The sequence below is a fragment of the Uranotaenia lowii genome, chromosome 1 (genome assembly GCF_029784155.1).
Source record: "Uranotaenia lowii strain MFRU-FL chromosome 1, ASM2978415v1, whole genome shotgun sequence".
Classification (NCBI taxonomy): domain Eukaryota; kingdom Metazoa; phylum Arthropoda; class Insecta; order Diptera; family Culicidae; genus Uranotaenia; species Uranotaenia lowii.
Genome location: NC_073691.1, coordinates 178,023,747 through 178,044,245, shown reverse-complemented (window position 1 = coordinate 178,044,245; position 20,499 = coordinate 178,023,747). Strand labels below are relative to the sequence as shown.

General features: G+C 33.7%; 1 protein-coding gene across 1 annotated transcript in view; it reads right to left on the bottom strand.

Moving 5' to 3' along the window:
- Nucleotides 1-18,574, bottom strand: part of LOC129738122 (uncharacterized) — a 91,340-nt gene extending 72,766 nt beyond the window's left edge. The window contains exon 1 of the mRNA XM_055729309.1: nt 18,216-18,574. The gene's annotated coding sequence lies outside the window, so the exon portion shown is untranslated. The remainder of the gene's footprint in view (nt 1-18,215) is intronic.
- Nucleotides 18,575-20,499: the final 1,925 nt, after the last annotated feature.

Sequence of the window (20,499 nt, the reverse complement as noted above, 5' to 3'; positions counted from 1 at the left end):
ATTGTGTTGAATCTTATACTTACTAAGCATTCTGAAATTTTATTTAGATTCTCGTCTATAATATAGATGTGTGTTTAGAGTAAGGTTGCCAGAATTTTTTCAGCACGTACCCGGGCCGGACAATCCGTCAATTTTCATCTAAAAACTTGGCAAAATCCGGGCATTTGATTCCAAAATGTTGACCAAGAATCCGGGCAATACCCGGGCAAATTTGGTCCAAATTCAGGAATTACTCAACACAAATCAAGGAAACAAAAATGGAAAAAAAATTTTTTTTTCATCAGCAGTTCTTAAAGCGTATTTTACGCTTTCAAATAAACTTCTCACGGTTATTTGTATTATACTTGTTCAAAAAATTTCGTTTTAGACGCATAAATAAAAAAAATTACAACAAAACTGGTTTTTTTTTTTGTTTGTTTTGACAAATAAAGTGAATAAATTCGGGCAAAATCCGTGACTTTTGTCAAATTTTGTGTTCAATATCCGAGCAAACCCGGATTAAACCGGGCAATTTGGCAACCTTAGTTTAGAGCCTATATATGTTCTGGGTGCTAGATTTGGCATATATTCTGGATGAATTCTGACTCTGAATTTTCAATCCGAGCTCGAAAATGTAGATATGTTTATCATTATCCGAACATTAAACTTGAAATCTTGATCGAAATTTTAAAAGCTTTTCTCAAAAGAATTTTTTTTCCAAATTCTGACTTGGTATCTTGTTCCACCTTTTGTACATTCAATAATGTACGAAATAACACAGCAGCCACCCAGTTTAAATTTATGTTTCTAGCATTTTTACCTGCTTGGCCTTATGAATTCAAGATTCTCAAGAGTAAATTATTGAGTAAAACTATTTTTCCGAAACCATATAAGTTCCGTCCCGCGAAGTTTTGGTACTTGTCAGTAGCGATTTTTTAACTAATTTTTTCGATAAATTTCAGTGTGTATATTTAGTACAAAAATGTAATACAAACCAAAAAGTTGTGATTTCATTATAATTTTAAATTTTTAAAGATGTAATGATGCCTTTCGCAAACTCTACTCAATACCACCGAAAATTAGTTAATTTACGTGAAAAAATATTTTGCAATAATCTATTCAATTTTTCTCCTTTTCAAGTTTCTATTCAACATAACATGATTTTTTGAAATAGAGCACCTGATGGAGTTTTGAAAATCATTCATTCTGGACAATGTAGAATATCTACAGTTATTAGATGGATGTTAATAATATGAAGTTAACTAGAAATTCACATCACATTTTCGATGTCGCAATATTATTAAAAAATTAATTCTTTTCACTTATTTCTTCATCCGGATATGTAGGTCTACTTTTACTTGAGATTCTTAAACAAAGTTTTGTAAGGTGTAGAATATTTATACATTACATTCCAAATTCACTGCACAATAACCATGAACTAAGAATTAGGTTATTGTCGAGAAATTTTTACACAACGTTTAATTACTACATACATAATAAACTTAAAATATACACTAAAATATAGAACACTTCAGAGCACTGAAATGTATTTATGCGCTAAGCACTAAAATTCCGATTTTTGAGAAAAATTCCGAGTTTTTAAGCATTTCTCCCATTAAATTTGAATCCGCTTCTGAGTAATAAATAATTCTAGTGAAAGGAATGAAACATTAGCCGATTCAAATAAAGAATTTACAAAAAAAATGAAATTCAATAAGTTTATTTTTGTAAAAAACGATCCACATTTTTTTCCCGGTTTCGATTCGAAATTTCAGGTTTTTCCCGGTTTTCCCGGTTAGCTGGTCACCTTGAAATAGCCATGTTGTCTCCGTAGAAGATGGTTTATGGCATCTTTAAACAAAATATTTTAATTAATCGCGTGCAAACATTGCTGAAGAGTTTCATTAACTAAAATTCTCTGATTAAGAATAATGACCGGATAGAAATTTTAAATGTTTTTCATTTAATCATTGATCATCTCATTTGTGCTCCATCGAGAAATATGTACCTAACGACGATTGGGAAATATCATGCAGATTTAGAACAAAGAATAAAAAATTGAAAAAAATAAACCTAATAATTAAATTAAAATTCCACAGAGATACAAATATAAGAATTCAAGAATTCAAAACTTAAAATCAGGTTATATTCAGAATCACAACTCAGTGTCAGTGTCTCAAATCTAAATCATAATTTCAAATCAAGTTTTGAGAAACAAAATATGAATTGAATGAAAAAAGAGAGATTCAAATTTTACAATCACAGCCAAAGCAGAAATTGCACCAAATGTGTATTTCAATTTTATATTTTTGAAATACAAAAAAAACCTTTTCTTGAGATGTTTATGAATATGATTCTCATCAGATGAAAAAAATTGTTATAAAGTTATAACTCTAAATATGATAAAAGTTTCATTCGATGTCCTCAAAGCCAAAGGGGTATAAGTGAAAAATTACCGATTGAAAAAAATCAGAATAGAGATTAAATGTTTAAAACATAGAATCAGTTATTATAGAAATAAATCAAATAAGAAATCCAAATGAGTTTATTACTTGAAATAAAGATCTTGCGTTCTCAAAATTTAGAAAAAGCCATGAAACTGAACACAAGACTTAAAAATCTCAATGAATTAAATCTGGAAAAAGATAAGAATAACAACATAGAAATACTCATGTTAAGAGAATCACTCAATGATATTAGCAACTCAACTATGAGATAGGTTTATGATAATTTTAGAATGATCATTTGGAAAATTTAATACTGAATTCAGGATATTTACTACAGTGATAAAATTTTGGTTAATCAGGTGAAAATGTTTCAATACGAATTTCAAGTCTAAGACAAAAATTGGTATGGAAATTTAATAAAGAAACTCCGAACTGTCGATTGGTCCAATTTAAGTAACTACAGTTTTTTTTATAGATATTATTTTCAAAAATAGAGATAAAAAAAAAGGTTTAGAATTTATAAACCAACGCATATTTCAATAATGATTGAAAAGTTACAATAATACCCGGTATTACCCGGATACTGCCCGGGTGAAATTCTGAAATGTTCATCATAAAGCTTCTCTGTTCTCTCTTAGCACTGCGAGTCAGTTTTGGCGAAATTAGCTGCTTTTTTAGTGCAGTAACTACTACTTGGAAAGTTAACGTAATAATAAACATTATTATTGTGCAAGGCGTTTGTATGTGATGAAAATGAGGAAATGTTTTTCTTTATTTTATTTGTTCTGTACAGAATATCCTAACTGACATGTTTCGATAAAAAAAAATGAAAATTTGAGATGTTTTTTCGCATATTTTTCTTTATTTTTTTCAAATCCGGTTTACATGATTTATATCCAGATTTTGGGTTGAAAATTTTGAAATTTAATACCAAGATTTTCATATTCATAACCGGTTCTATGCGTGTAGCTTTAACCGTTCTTGAGATATCGCTTCGAGAAGGTACAGTTCAGGTCATATAGAACTTAGCCGCAAAGGACGGTTAAAACAAATCCTTTAACCACGAGTCAGACTCGTTATAGATATTTTTAGCCATCGGAAAGACACACAACTCTGATTAGTGGCAGAGAAGTTCTTGGAAAGACAAACAGACAAACAGCCACGAGTCAGACTCGTGGTAAAACCTTTCTGTCATAAATAAAAGCCACGAGCCAGACTCGATATGGAAAAGAAATCTTTAAATACCAAACAAAATTGAAGTCATTGGGCAGAAAGAGTCGTAGAGCTTAACAAAGCCGTAAACATACTAAGCTATTGGCAATTATTTTGGTTACATTGTAATTTCTCTACAATGAACAAATCTCCAGTGTAAAAAAGGAAACCAACAGTTTGTGATTCAGGAGATTATGCTTTGAATCGTCATTAACAAATGGCAATCAAATATTCAAAGGCTGGATTTATGAATTTGAAATTACAATCGATACAATTGAAACAAAATGACAAACTGTTTCCGATGAATGGAATCGAAGGCTTATATGCTTAAGATATAAAACCATAAGGGTCTTAAATTCAAATTCATATTTTTCAGAATAAAAAGCCAGAACTGATTGATCAATTTCATTTCACAAATTGATACTTCTGAAACGCTTCTGAATGGCTCACTTTTCGAACGCTGCGAAGTAAACAAATTACCATCACCGTCATCAATGGTACAGTTATTTGCATTCCGGCAACACCAATCTGCCATTATTTCGCCAACGCACAATCACCCGCCTTTTTTCATTCCTCGTCCCATTGGGAGCCCAAAAATAACCACCATTGATGGTACCGCCAACATGTTCCTCTCCATTTCTCTCGAAACTTGTTTGATTGACGGGGAACCATCCTCGAAAGGAATCAAATGAAGCAATACAAAAAAAAGAACAGCGTAAACTAAAATATTCGCCCTTTCATTGATTCATTCATGGACCAAAAATTTAGATAGAGATAGAGACAACCTAATGGGGAAAATCGGTCTGGACCCGATCCATCGCAATTGGTGGGGAGCCACCAGCCTAAATTGGCATCATTTGGGAAAATCGTTCTGTTGTTTGTTTTCCGTCCATTGCAAGGAAATAGGGTAACTTTACCTACAATAGAAAATAACATTTGAAACAAAAAAAATCGAAAGTATCAACCCAAAAAAGTATCTAGTGAGTTACAGTTGAGTTATTTAACAATGATAACACCTTGAAGATTTTTTTTTAAATCTGAGATCCTCGGGTGATTTGACCCTTTGGTTTGCCAACTTTTTTGGCCCGAATTAAGTTGCGTTCTTCTCAGTTGATGTGGAAAGCGACGGCGATGAAACTCAATTGAAATTATTAACAACGCAATTGAGCACGAATTGGAAATTGCAGGGCAGTTTAAATTTTTCAATATTTGGCGGTCCATCAGTCGTTTGTAGGAGCTTTGGCACAAATTTCTGGACGCATGACGTTTCGGATGTTTCGCTTCATTTACCATCTGCTTAAGCTTGACTTTTAAGTCAATTAGAAATTTTTGGCAATTTGAATATTCTGAAATTTTTAATAGTTTCGGACTTTTGACACTTGTGCCTATGGTTGGCATTTCTCTTCAGTTCGTCTTGTCCAGTGAAAGAGAGAACAATTTTGTTCCTACTCCCAATTTCCAAATCTGTGCGGAGAGATATAAATTGCACTGTTGAAAAGAGTGAGGTTCTCTACACACAAGAGTGTGCGAGAACATCCACATCTGCTGATGACAGAGGTGCCAATGGGCATAATTTTTTAAGATTTGCCTGATTTTAGGAGGCCTAACCTGATAACCTGATAATCCTTCGTTTTTTCCCTGATTTTCGGAAATAAGTCTGATTTTTTTTGATTTTTGAGAATATGATGGAAAATGGGTAGTACGGAACTTGGTGGAGGTAAAAATGTGGATTAATGACAAAAAAAGGTCCTCACTTCGACCGAAATTTCCGTTAAACCATATACCTTGTTTTTTATTTCTCAGATTCATGAATTTTGAAAAAAAAATTTGGCAACCCTGGCGGATGGAGAGAAATTCTCTCTCCGGAAAATTCTGAGAGCGCTATGCAGATTTTTTACTAAAAGGTAGAGATTAAAAAAAACCAAAGAAAAGTACAGATTTCAATGTGGCAGCACTGCCAGTGGAGAAGATATGGTTTTCAATTTTTGTTCGTTGTGTAAAAAGATGCGAGGTGGATTTTTTTTAAAATCAGGACACAGGCGAAATCATGATTTTTTAGGACACCACGGGGTTGATGGAAGAAATATGTTAAGATAGCATAAATAAAGGCGAAATACAGGATCTGTAAACGTCTTAACATATGCAACTGAATCTAAAAGCCTGGCCTGCAGTTTTTATCGAAAAACACCTCTCCAATATCATCTAAACAGAAGATTATTATCGGTACAATGGGTGAAACCATTTTATTTCAGTTCTGTTTGATGTTTTCATCATTTAAACACAAATTCGAGTAGAATTTAGATTTTTTTAACGTCTAGACAAATCAGTATATTTTCTTAAAAGCAATACATTTTAACAATTAAAAAAAAAACAGAACGCCACACCCTAAAAACAGGACAAATCCTGAAAAATCAAGACATCTGTCACCTCTGGTTGTGTGGTAGGAGTCAAAATAATATTTTTCTCCATTTCCTACACTGAAGTGTACGATTCAAACAGGAGGGCGCTCTTAGTTAAAATTCTCTTTCTCTCGCCGAGATCTGAGAGCTCTCACACTAGCTGCCCGAGTCGCTTACAGCCAGTGATGCCACAATAAAATCGGTATTTTCAAGCCCGAAAATATCGGTATTCAGTATGAAAATCTGAATAAATACAGCAATACAGCAAAAACCAAGTGATTGAACGAATATTGAAAAGAAAAGCTATATTCCTAGTATCTCGATTTTAAAGCATCATATTTTCTGTTAAAGAGACAGTCTACTGCGGCTTTATTTTGTTACTTATTTCTTATTTCTTACCTAATTCTTTGTACTGAATACTACACAGGGGAACAGCATTTCTGTTGCCAAATGTTTGGCGTCCTAAATGCAAAACATTTGCCAGATGAGAACTGCTAAACGATTTGACTTTGTTTTCAAAATATGGAACATTCACCAAGGACCTTGAAAATATGAAACATTCAATTTAGTTTAAAATTTCTCTAAAATCTCGTCAAAATTCCCGTTTTTTCCAAGATCTAGAAAAAAAATGACAAAAATAAACCTTTATTAACTATTTTTTGTCAGGAATCAAAATGGCTCGGGGTCTTCGAAAATGTCGATTATTGAGTGAGAACCTTTATTTTCGAAATATTTGTAATGTTTTTTAGCTATGCCAAAAAAGTGTCAAATTTATTTATTAAATTAATACCTAGTTTCAAAAGTTATCTCGGAAAAAGAGCAGACAAAAAAAAATGAGTATTTGGAATCAGCGCCCCTAAAATTAATCAAAATTAGCTTTCAAATATATTCTTTGCACTTCGGATTTTTTTATATTTTGCACTTATCTTGATTCCTAAGTTTTATACATACAACTTCAAGATATTATCTATGAACCTCTTAAACTACTTCAATCTCTAATCTACCATGTTATTCGATGATCAAGATTCGATCTTAAAGCAGTTGTTATAGAAGACAAAGATGCTTTCGACTACGCTGAGACTTGCTGGCTAATAAAGCACTAAAATCACCACATTTCCAGCGTTTTCACATTGTCAAACTTGACAATATTCGACAAATATTTGAAGTTTTTTTTTTTACAATTTTGATAACTTAAAATAAACACCTTTGAAAATTTTCGCGTTTTTGCAGTTCGAAAATGTAGACCATTTTGATAGTTTTCGATAATTTCGTACAAATTTGACATTTTTGACAATTGACTATTTTGAAAATGTTGATGATTATTATCATTGGCAATTAAAATAATTTTTAATATCTTGACAGTTGTATGTAAAATTTTTGGAAATTTTCTTTTTGGGTAAGTCGGAAATTTTATACAATTTTGATAATTTCAACAATAATGAGACAACATTTTGAACGATATTGACAATTTTAAAAAGTTTGATCATTTTGATAATGTTTGCTCATTTTCCAACAAAAAAAGAAATTGACAATTTTTTCCATACAAATTTTATAATTGATAGTATCCACTATTGTACAATTATAATAATTTTGCCAGCTTTAACAGTTTTCAAAATATTTACCATTTTTCAATTTACAATCCTTAAAATACAAAAAAAAAATGTTATAGATACTATAAATTATAAAGATTTTGCCACTTCGACAGTTTTGACAATTGAAAAAAAAATTGGCAGCTATGAAAATTTTGACATTCTTGATCAATTGGACAAAATTGGACAATTGATTAAGACCAAATTTGTCAATTTTATAAAATTTCGACAATTTTGATAACGATTTTCTGAAACTGATGACAATTTCCACTACTAAGAATATATTGACAATTTCCTCAATTTGGACATGTTTGACAATTCTAAGAGTTTTTTTTACAATGTAATTGTGTCTGCAACGTTAAATTTTGTGCCATAAACAGTCGTATATTATTTTCTCAGGACTCAGCTATTCGTTGAATCCGGTTTTATGTACCTACCGTTTACGGATAGCGTGAAGAGAAAAATTCTATGAATGAGAGATTTTTCAAAAACTCTTGAATTGTCCTGATTTATGGAAAATGGTCTTTAAAATGTCCTACCCTGTCCTGAAAATAAAAAAAAACTAATTCTTAATTGAATTTGTAGGTAAATGATGTGAGCATCAAACAAATGTGTTACAAAACAGTTTAAACTTGTTTGGTCGATGATAATCTCCGGTTCAGATGGTATGAAAACGGTGTTACGTTGCATAAATTAAGGCGTTTACCAAACAGGGTTTATGCCTTTATTTTTGCAATCAAAGAAAAGCTGCATATTATTTCTATCAATTTATTGGTGTTTTGAAAAATCCTGATTTTTTTGACAAAACCACTTGGCACCTCTGAGCTGCGAAAAAGAGAAAAAAAACGAAATTCAGGAACAGAGGTGCCAGGTGGTTTTGTCAAAAATCAGGACACCGCGATGAAAAACATCAGGATTTTTCAGGACACCACTAAATTGATGAAAACAACACGCAGCTCTGCTTGGATTGCTGAAGACGCCTCATATTATGCAACTGATGCTAGAAGAATCTTGGCTGGCCTTCAGTTAATATCGAAAAACACGAATATCATTTGAACCAAAGATCATCATCGGATAAACTGGTTAAACTATTTAATTAATGATTTGTTTGATTTTTTCATAATTTAACAATAAGTTAAGTAATAATTTAGATATTTTTTTTAAATCAGGACAAATCAGGATATTTTAAGGTCATTCTAAAAAAATCAGGACAATTCAAGCGATATTGAAAAATCAGGACGGCCTCTCGAAAATCAGGACAAACCCTGAAAAATCAGGACACCTGACACCCCTGTTCAGGAACCACGTTGCTCGCAGAGATGCCAGGTGTTCTGATAAATCAGGAATTATCCTGATTTTCGAAAGACCGTCCTGATGTGTGAAACAGTCCTGATTGATCCTGATTTTTGAAAAATGGTCTTTAAATGTTCTGGATTGTCCTGATTTTCCTGATTTATGACAAATCACCTAGCATCCCTGGCTGCTCGTTCGACATCAATTTGTCATAGAGTGGTTCGACCAACTAGGGTGGTTCAAAAAATATTTTCTTTTAGTTTTTTTCCGTAAGTTTTATTTGTGGTTTATTTATAGAGAATAGTTCCGAAACGGAAGATAAATTCTCGATGGTCGAGTTTTCACTTGCGCTCTGGTCTTGCCACAATTCAGCTTCCGGACTGGACAGAATCAAATTAAACTCTTTGAAGAATCTGCCAGAAACGCTTGTTTGATTTATTCAAAAAGTGTTTAGATACGAACATTGTACCGCATGACTGGAGACAGTTAGAAGTCAACGCCATAGAAAAAAAAAATCGGTAAAATTTTGATTTAAAAAAAAGAAGGTTAGAAGAAATGAAAGACGTGGAAAATGATTGTGTACAATTTCATTTAAAAGGGTTTTCATCTCACACCATATTTTTGTTCCGCAACTATTATGAAATGGTATGGCCCGTGCTGAACCAAAATCAATTTTACAGTGAATTGTTTTCACAACTTTGTAAATTTTGATTTTTTTTATAATACTTGTTAATTTTGACAAATTTAACAATTTTAACAATTCTGTCTATTTTGACAGTATTACAATTTTGACAAACATGAAAATTTTGACAATTTCATAAAATTTGACAATTTCCAGAATTTTGACAATTTTGATCATTTTGAAAATTTTGTCAGTTTTGGCAATATTTATTTCTCGGCATTTGTGACAATATTAATTTTAATTCTGACAGTTGTGAAAATTTTGCAATTCCTAAAGATTTTCCTATTTCTGACAATCATGGCAACTTCCATAATTGTGACATTTTTGACAACTTAATCATTCTGGCACTCATGATAATTTCTGCAATCTTATTTCAAAAATTTATTCAGTTGGCTCAGATTATTTAGCAAATATTGACAATATAAGCTTTCTGAATCAAAGGGATGTGAGTGCGGAAATCATCTATTTCAGGTTAAGGAAACCAATCGATTCTTCCTATCTCAATCTATATCTAGTGCAAAATTCAGATTTTAAGAATTTTTTACACACCTTTTCCATTAAATATGTAGATTAAAAATTTTTTTTACAACTTTAAAGCCTCTTGAGGTTTGACTTTTAATATGAGCATTTTTTAAATTTTATACAATATTTGCTTTTTTATGTCATCGTTTTAATATTTTTTTCGTAGTTATCGAATTCCCAAAACTTAGATGTGCTGTTTCTCAATAACGAGTTTTTTTTTTCATTTTTATCAACACTCTCAAGCATTTTTCATTTCTTTTTTGCTGAGTTGTAAATGTTTTCAAAGTATGATCATAAAACGCCAACGCCAAAGTACTCTGAATTACCTTCCCATTCGGAAAATCCTGCTCCAAACGGCCAATAAATCAAGCCCCATTAGCTTTTCCGCTCATCCACACCAACAGCAACATAATGATAAACAAAACGTGAGGTAGCTTTACCATTTCTTACTACCTCGGAGTCTGTTTCGCGGGGGGAATCATTTGCATATTTTATCAGCAGGGCGAAAACAAAATGGAGCAAAACAATCAATGAGGTGAGTCTCGAGTGCCGGGTGGGAGGCTAAATAAAAACAGAAATCAAAGAACCGCGAACAAAAACAATTCAGAGTGCACTCACCACACGTTTTTCGGTTTGATTGGATTTTTTTTGCAGCTCTTTCGCCTCCCGGGGAAGCCACATGAAGATATTAGATGCGAAAAAACTGAAGGCAACGGCGCCGCCAAAAACAACGGAAAAACTGGCAGCTGTTTTTCCCATTATGATTGTTCTTTTTCGTTTTGGTTTTTTTTGCCTCCCACATCAGCCAATCAAGATATGGGAGCCTTTCACAGGGGAGAAGAAAACATTTTACAAACGTTTCGAAGCCCGAAAACAATCCTCGCTGAGAAAATGAAATAAACGTTAAAATGAATTTGCACCGTTTTCCGACCACCTTCGACCCATTGAAGATTTATGGGAGCGGAAAACGGCTTTTTCCGAATTTTTGTTTGCTAAAGATTGCTGAGCCTTCCGCTTCCGAGGAAGGAGCCGGCTATTAAACAATTGTTCCTCATCTGTTGATGTGTGTGAGTATGTATTTGTTTTGTTCGAAAAGGTCAAAATTTGCATATTTGATTAACAATCCACGAGCCCCCACCACACACATCGGATGGAAAATTATTTAAGATTTGGTCCTTTCACTCTCGACTCTAGAATGGTTAAATTTGCTACCCGAATCTGGTTCGAATCGAAATCAAACTTTACGATATTTCAGTCCTGAAAAATTAAAAAAAAAACGTTTCAAAATTCCAATTATGATTTCCATCCAATTCATTCCTTTTTTCCAATATTTCTGTATTTAACCTTGTCAACATTAGAATTTTTACGATTTTGATGTTCAAGTTACTATGATGTTTTCTGGCCATAACTTTTTTGTTTTGAGTCCAATCGAGTTGCAGTCTTCAGGTGAAATGTTAGTCTTAATTGAAATTTTAATAAAATCAACATAATCAAGCATTCGGTAGAGAAAAAAATGGTTGATGAAAAACCCGTTTTTTATGCTTCTTCAGAAAACAATGTCTCAGAATCCCTTTCACACTTGAGATTCAATGCAACCCCTTCCTGTTGTCCGATTCCTCTAAAATTTTGCATATGGTCTTCTGATGATCCCCTTAACCATCCAAGTCTTTTTTTGCAAGTATTTTTAATTTTAAAGTAGGTATTTATTAAGACAGATTTGATAAATTTAATAAAAAATATCCTAAGTTGTGATTTTTAATAAGGATTCAACCGTGAACAGCTCTTCACATGATGATACAAACAACATGCTTTGTTCAGCAAAGTTTAAGTGCACAAAAATCCGCATCTTTTGATGGCACTGGTATCAAAAATATATCACGCTATACATTTTGGTCAGTTGAATACAAAATGTTTGGACTTTAAAAATATTTTTTCATGAAAACAGCTTGCTTATTTTTCATTTTGATACAAATTTGGTTCACACTACTTTTTGATCTGAGCCTTTGAGCCGAGAAGCGATACAAATTTGGTTCATTTTTCATTTTTAACGTGTATTATTTAACCCAAACAAAATTAAAAAACTACTAACTTATAAACTTTGTGAAAATGTTGAACCCAGAATTTATTAAAAATCAAATAGTTTGAAAGTGGTCTTTTTCAAAGATCGCGTTGGCGGAACCTCTAAACATGATTTTTTTTAGTTGGCCTAATACAAAAGTTTGTTCTCCACATCCTAATCTACTATTTGGAGGATGAGCCCCCAGATTCCCGTACATTATGCAATTTTGGGACACCCTAATATGGAGGAGCAAATCTGAGGTATATCGACTTTCACTTCACGCTTTTTGTTACCCTGAGCATAAATACTATGAAATATGAAATTTATTTTTAAATAATATTATAAGAAATCAAATACGACAACTTGGTAAACTCAAGAATTTGATATCTGCACATTTAATCCATTTCCAGTTGAGATACGGCTTAGCGGATTTCTGAAATCTCTCGTTGTATGTTTTAAGCGGTTCTTCATATGATCAAAATATCACAAAAAAAAATTCAAATTAATTCAGTTTCCACTGGGGTTCATGTATTTCATAGATTAAGTAATGTATCAACCCAGTTTTATAAACATAAGCATTTGACCGCTGGAAATTAATATGGGAAGACAAAATTTTTCATTAAAAAAACGCCAGAGTTGTACTGAAAGTTCAAAAAATTATGACTTTGAAAGAAATTTTTTCTTGATTCTTGCAGTACAACTCATGTCAAAAAAGCACAAACCTAACTTGTACCCCAGAAAAGATATTCAATGTTATACAAATTTGGTTTTCAAAACAATTTTATTTTTTATTTTTAGCGTTTTTGACTGCCTATTCTAAAGCTGTGTACCCGTAGGATGAGAATAAATAAAAAATCTCAAAAAACTGCTTTGCAAAGCCAGAGAATTTATTTATTTATATGACCTTTGCAAAAACTTTTCATGAAATTATTGAAAGCTCTAGAAAGCAAAGTATGCAATTTTTGAATACTTTTAAATGGTTCAGATTTTTATTTTGAAATGGTGATAACTATTTTTATAAAATGCTAAGCTTCTCGTCATGTTAGCAAAAAATGAAGGTGTAGAATAATCAAAACCAAAAATCAAAGACCAACTTTATTTCAAGCTTATTTGAATTTTCTGAATGATTTAAAGCGCAAAAATTTCTCCTTCCATACACATTTTCATACAAAATTGCAACGCGTTGCGCTTACTCAGGCATCACCCAAATCATCTCGAATTTTACACTGATGCTTGGCGACCCAAAAGGCATCGAAAATATATGGGAGCAAATAGTCATTTTTGGCAGCTGTCTAATAAGCATAGGAGAGAGTGGGGTATCTTGGGCCAGCTTTTTTTTTTGCTTCATAACTTCTTTATTATAAAAGATAAAAAAGGAAAGATTTTCTACATTTTTTTGTCTTCCGGCTCAAGTTTCAGACACCAACGATATTAATTGTTTGACTTCAAAAATAGATACCGTAATCCGGGGTAAGATTGATCACTTTTTTCAATATTTTTCGATTATTTTTTCTGTTAAGGGGAATGTGGAATGTTTAATATTTTTAAAACCAGTACTGGGCTCCTATGATCGTAAAACATGGTTGCAGAAATTTATTAGACTTCTTTAAATTTGATTTAAAAATCGATTTAGTATCTGTTCAGAATTTGATGCTTTGGGGTGACATTGATCAGTCTCTATTTTGACGGTTTTATCGAGTTTTCTTGATCATAAAGAATACAAAAACCATAATAATAAAATTTTAAATGCTTGTTCATCAATTTGACCTAGTTTTTAACGTTTTCTTTCAAAAACATTTATATTCGAAAAAAGAACACTAATGCTGCATACATTTAGAGGCAAAAGTTATAGCAATTGCTTAATAGTTTTAGCTTCAAAATACAAATGAAATTTCACCTTCACACGTTCTTCTAGGCTCACCCACTAATACCATTTTCATTTTTTCTTCAAAGTTCACCATTTGACAAGGTTCATAGCCATTTTTTTCAATACGGGCTTACTCTTGGAAAACGTCCTTTATTTTTAAATATAAAAAGTTTATCACTAAATGCCTATAAAAATAGCACTACAACTACACAAATACAAAGGAAAAAAGTTGTTCTTTCACATTCAACAACTCGTTTGCTTCTAAATGCTTTTTGGTATCATCAGGAGAGCTGTTTGTTTGCGAGCCTTGGAAAAGATAGATATTTTAAGATTTTGAAATAACATTTTTACTAGCAGAAAACAAATTTTAAATATAAACCAAATTTTGCCTATTTGATACTCAATTAATAAGCTTTCAAACGTAGAAAACAGTTTTCAAAAATTCAAACTATAGACTTAGTTATTGATGATTATATGGCACAATTTCATGTTGATCAAAGCTACCCCGGTGATCAATGTTACCCCGTTTTACGGTAATGAACATACAGATGATTCCAAAATGGAATAATTTCTGAAAATCGATTCAGTAGTTTTTAAGATACAGCCAAAACAGTAATCCGGGTCTTTATGACCCTTGGAGATTGCCAGAATTTAATCAGCATGTACCCGGGCCGGCAAATCCGGACAATATCCGGGCAAATTCGGTCAAAATCTAAGAACTACTCAACACAAATCAAGGAAAAAAGCATGAAAAATATTTTTAATTCATCAGCAGTTTTTAAATCGTATTTTACGCTTTCAAAAAAATTCTCATGGAAATCTGTTCAAAAAATTTTCTTTGCGATACATAAATAAAAAAATTTACAACACAATTTGTTTTTTTTTTTTTTTTTGTTTGTTTTGGCAAATAAAATGAATAAATCCGGGAAAAATCCGGCATTTTTAACCTTCCAAAGCCGTTCGCAAAATTTCCGTTTCGGGGAAATTTGAGTTGTAGTTTGATGGCGGCAATTTTTATTTTTCATCATTTCAAAATAAAGTTGATATGTATAACTAGGTTATCAGAAACTGGTTCAGAAAGTAAAAAGTCCAACTAATCAATTTTATTTTTAAAATTCTCATAGCTTCTGACAGCTTTTCTGCGTTTAAGTGTTTCATTGATGTTTGAAATCGTCAAGAATCCATCTATCCGACAATATATAGATATGTGGGGGTCCAATGAAAGTTTTGACCACTATCTCTGATCTTCCGGTAGAAAAAAATCTCACTTTTAAAAAACGACATCCAATTTTGGCTTTGCTTAGCTGTATTTCATTTTCAAAACTCAAAATTTATCATCATTTTCGTAGAACAAACTTGGTCTGCCAAAATTCCCAGTTCTTTAGTATATTGGAATGATGATAAAAATGTTTGAAATATGCGCTTCGGGTCGTATTGACCCGACCAGCTTTGGAGGGTTAACTGAAATCCGGGCAACTGGGCCGGGCCGGACTTTTGTCAAATTTTGTGTTAAATATCCTGACAAACACGGATAATACCGGGCAATCTGGCAACCTTACCCTAGATGGCTAATTGACCGTTTTTTACCGTCCAGGAAGATAAAAAAGGGAAGCGTCTATCAATACAATATATCATCTAATTTCCTTATAACTTATTTGTTAACTCAATAAATATTCTCATTAAGTTAAAACGCTTTATCCTTCAAGGATTGTTAAAATTTCGACAATTTTTTTTTATTTATTTTGGATCGGAGCCTCCCCTCCCCTTTTTGGATTTGAAGGGGTTTCAAAGTATTTAAGAAACCATTCACGGTCTTGAAAACGGCTATACTCCAAATTTCACGTTGATTGGTCCGGTAGTTTTCAAAAATTGCCCGAATTTTGTCATTTTTTTTGTTAATTTTGAATGGGAGCCCTCCATTTTTGGATTTGGAGAGATTTGAAAGTTTTATAGAAACCATTCCGGTATTGAAAACGGTTACACACCGAATTTCACGTTGATCGGTTCAGTAGTTTCCAGAAATTGTTCGAATCGCATATTTTTGTAAAATTTGTATGGGAAACTGAGAACCCCCCCCCCCCCCCACTTAATTTGGAGGGGTTTTAAAGTATCATAGGAATTATTTTCGGCCTTGAAAACGGCTACACATCAAATTTCACGTTGATCGGTTCATTAGTTTCCGAAAGTTGTTCTAAGTGTGTCTTATATTTATATATTTTGTATGGGAGCCTTTCCCTCCTTAATTTAGAAGGGTTTGAAAGTATTATAGAAATCATTTTTGATCTTGAAAACGGTTTCCACATCAACTTTCACGTTGATCGGTTCAGTAATTTTCTGAAAACTGTTCGAATTGGGTCATTTTTTATTAATTTTTATAGGAGCCCTCCCTCCCATAATTTGGAGAGTTTTGAAAGTATTATAAAAACTATTACCGGTCTTCAGAACGGCTACACAACAAATTTGACGTTGATCGGTCTAGAAGTTTCCGAAAATTGTTCGAATTGTGTCATATTTTTACATAGAATTACGCCCCAGTGGCAGGGATCCTACATGTCATCGCATGTCGCATTGTCAGATGTTGCATGGTTAAATATCACATGGTCGATTACATTGTATCATCCGATTATGTTGCATGATCGGATTATGTAACATTGTCGAATATGTTGCATGATCGGATTATGTCACATGGTCGATTATTTTACATGCTCAGATTACGTTGCATAGTCAGATTATGTCACTGGTCGATTATGTTGCATGATTGGATAATGTTACATGATCCGATTATGTTGCATAGGCGGATTATGTCACATCATCGATTATATTGGATGATCGGATAATGACACATGGTCGATTATGTTGCATGGTCAGATTATGTCACAAGATCGATTATGTTGCATTGTTGGATTATGTCACATGGTTGAATTATGTCACATGGTCGGATTATGTCACATGGTCGGATTATGTTACATGGTCCGATTATGTCACATGGAGTGATCATAATGCTTGCTCAGATTTTGTCTCGTAATATGATTATGTCACATGGTTAAATTCTAATATATGGTTGAAATTTGTCAGAGTCTGATATTGCCATTTTGACACTGTCATATGTTGATCACCATGTAAATACACCATAGGTTCAATTATTCTATACATTGACAAGAAAAAAATTGCGTAATTATAAGTTTAATGATCGTAGCTAAATTACTACCTCTTCAACTTTTTATTAATCTTGTATGGGAGCCTTCTCCTCTTCAATTTGGAAGGGTTTGAAAGTATAACAGAAACCATTCCCGGTCTTCAAAACGGCTACACATCAAATTTGACGTTGATCGTTCTAGTAGTTTCCGGAAATTGTTCGAATTGTGTCATATTTTTATTGATTTTGTATGAGAGCCTCTCCTCCTTTAAGTCGGAGCGATTTGAAAGTTTTTAGAAACCATCTCCGACCCCAAAAACTCTTACATATGTACAAAATTTCAAATTGATCGGTTCAGTAGTTTTCGTGTCTATAGGAAACAGACAGAGGGTCTCGTCAACACATAGATATAACTGAACATCATCAGCAAAAATATGAATCGAACAGTTTTCAAATATTGTCGTTGGATCGTAGATTAACAAGGAGAATATTATTGGACCCAAAACTTATCCCCGGGGCACTCCTGAGGCTATCGGTTAAAATTAGAAAAAGTATCACCGTATGCATTGACTTCTACCCGTTAAATAGGAATTTATTAAATCAACGGCAGGTTTCGAGAATCCGAATTTCTCACTTAATTTAAAAAATTGCTTTCGAAAAGTCAATAAGAACTAGAACAGCAATACTTTTTTGTCAATCGTTCTAGCTATATCATTATGAATTATTAAACAGGGTTGCGATTTTGAAGCTTTTTTTTAAGTACGGGAACTTTATTGCCATCCTGTTTAAATTTTCATTGTTTTATTATATTTTTTCCAATTTTTTATTTTTATTCTTCATTTTGAATTCGATTTCTAAATTATTGTCAAAAATGATTTTCAGGTTTGCGTTTGATTTTTGAGGGAAATCGTGTTGTTACACACAATACATGTGTAGATATCAAGTTTGATTCAGTGGCTCAGCCAGAAATGGTAGCAAATTTAACCAAGCTCTAAAGAAAACTATTGAAAAAAATATTTAAAAAAATTACCTTTGATTGGTTTCCATATTATTTCCGTTAGAATTTGGTTCAACTCTCTTATCGAACTGCCGATGATCTTTTATGATAAGAACTAATCATTTCTCTTCATTCAGGTTGTGTTTGGTTTGGAGTTTGTAATTTCCCTTCACTTCATTCTCGTTCAGTTTCTTCTTTTGTTGTTCATAAGTTTGGATCAAAACACTTTGACTAACACACGGCTGAATTTTCCTCCATTTCTTATCTGAACTTTATATGGAGCTGGAAGAACATATGCCCATTTCAAACACCAATCGTACTGGCAGACTAAAGGTTTTGTTGTCGATACACTTTTCTTCTTGCACAATCACTAACATACGAATGCGGCTTTACTTCATTCATGAAAAGGGGAGAAAAACTGATTCATTCACAGCTGGGTTAATTTCTTGTATGTAGTTTTCAGCCTTTTTTCGATTTGAATCTGGATGTTTGAATACATCCAGTAACATCATAAACATGAATCTTATTGGATTTTTTTCGAATTAAGAATTGATGTGGTTTTTTTTCTACCCAGCTCAATTAGTTGGAATAATACTGATGTGTTTTCGTTACCCCACTGTTTGATGTTTCATTCCTATCGAGGATAATTAAAAAGCCGAAACACACTCAAATTAACACTTTGTGATTAACAGAAAAAAAACGACCGGCAGCACACATGTAAAAATTTCATAAAAAACCGCGTCGTAAACATTCCCATGGACAGCCAAATCACGGTGATGCGGCTTCTTCAATCATCATTGCTTGTGTGGTGTGTTGGCGGATTTTGGGTCGATTAATAAGGTGGTTAAAACCGACGTAATATCGGCATCACAACAGTAATGAAAAACAGACAGACAGGCATACTACACAACAAAAAAAGTGATTCGCCCCAATGTAAAACAACTCAGAAAACCGATGCTTTTCTTCCATTAAACATTCATCAACAACTCGATCGACCAGCATTGCCCGGGCCAAGTCCACAGCATACCACACCACAATACACTTTTGTTTTCATTCGTTCGTCGGACCGACAAGTTTCGGGTTTTACTCGGAGCCCGATGATCAACAATCGCTTTCTTTGTTTCCAAGCCAATTCGGATCGCGAATTGTAGGTGCTCCCTTCAACAATTTAGAAAAAAAAAAACGCCAACTACCGTGGGCACTAAATCGAAACAAAAATTAAGCACTGAAAACCTCCGCCCGCGATAAAACCGTTATAAAACCAATTTTCGGGTACCACTTTCAATTTTTTTAATGATTCTCGATGGAAACAATTGCGCGCGCGTTCGTTGCTTTGCAAGCAAATCTTCAACTGAGTTGTTAGTTCCGATTCCGGCCTTCAAATGCGGGCCTGCCTAACTGATAGGATAGGAGGCAGAGCAGAAGGATCAACAACAACTATGAATGAGACCGGGTGAGAAGAAACTCAACTCAGTCAGTCAGTCGGTGGCAGATGTGCAGTTGTTGGTGGTGGTAATCCCTCCGTGTTTTTCACGTTTACCCTCTCTGTATCGTTGCCTGGCGAGAAGCAAGGGAAGAAAAGAGAGAAAAGGAAACCGAACTACGGAAAGGGATGGTGGAACAAAACAGAAAACAACAAATCGAACCCGAACTCCGAACTAGAACATACCGAAAACCGAAGCAAGTCGCAAGGGCCGACCAAGGCACGATGAGGGCTGCGCAAACCGATTGCTTGTGACAAATCGAAGTGCCAAACGACATGAGAGCAAGCAGGGGGAGTTCTGATGTCAGGGTTGCAAATTCTCACAGAACTATTTTCCCGGCGCTATCTGAGTGGAATTGTGCAGGGGGCTTCGACGAGGCGATGGTTTATCCTGCATGATGTTCAACGTGGCGCTAGAAGGTGTTATTCGACAAGCGGTGGGCGAAATGTGGGGCACGATTTTTAACAGATCCCGTCAACTTAACTGCTTTGCCGATGACATTGATATAGTCGGAAGATCATCTGCGGCGGTGGAGGAGATCTATCGCAAACTAAAACGCGAAGCAGGAAGGATTGGGTTGATGATTAATACGTCCAAGACGAAGCATATGCTGGTCTGCGGATCCGAGACCGACAAGGTCACGATCGGCGGCGACAAGCTGGAGATAGTCGAAGACTTGGTCTGTTTCGGCTCACTGGTGATCGCCGACAATGACACCAGCCGTGAGATCCGGAGGAGAATGATCAGCGGAAGTCGTGCTTACTATAGACTTCACAAGCAACTGCGGTCGAAAAGACTTAGCCCTCGCACAAGGTGAAACTTGAAGACAACGC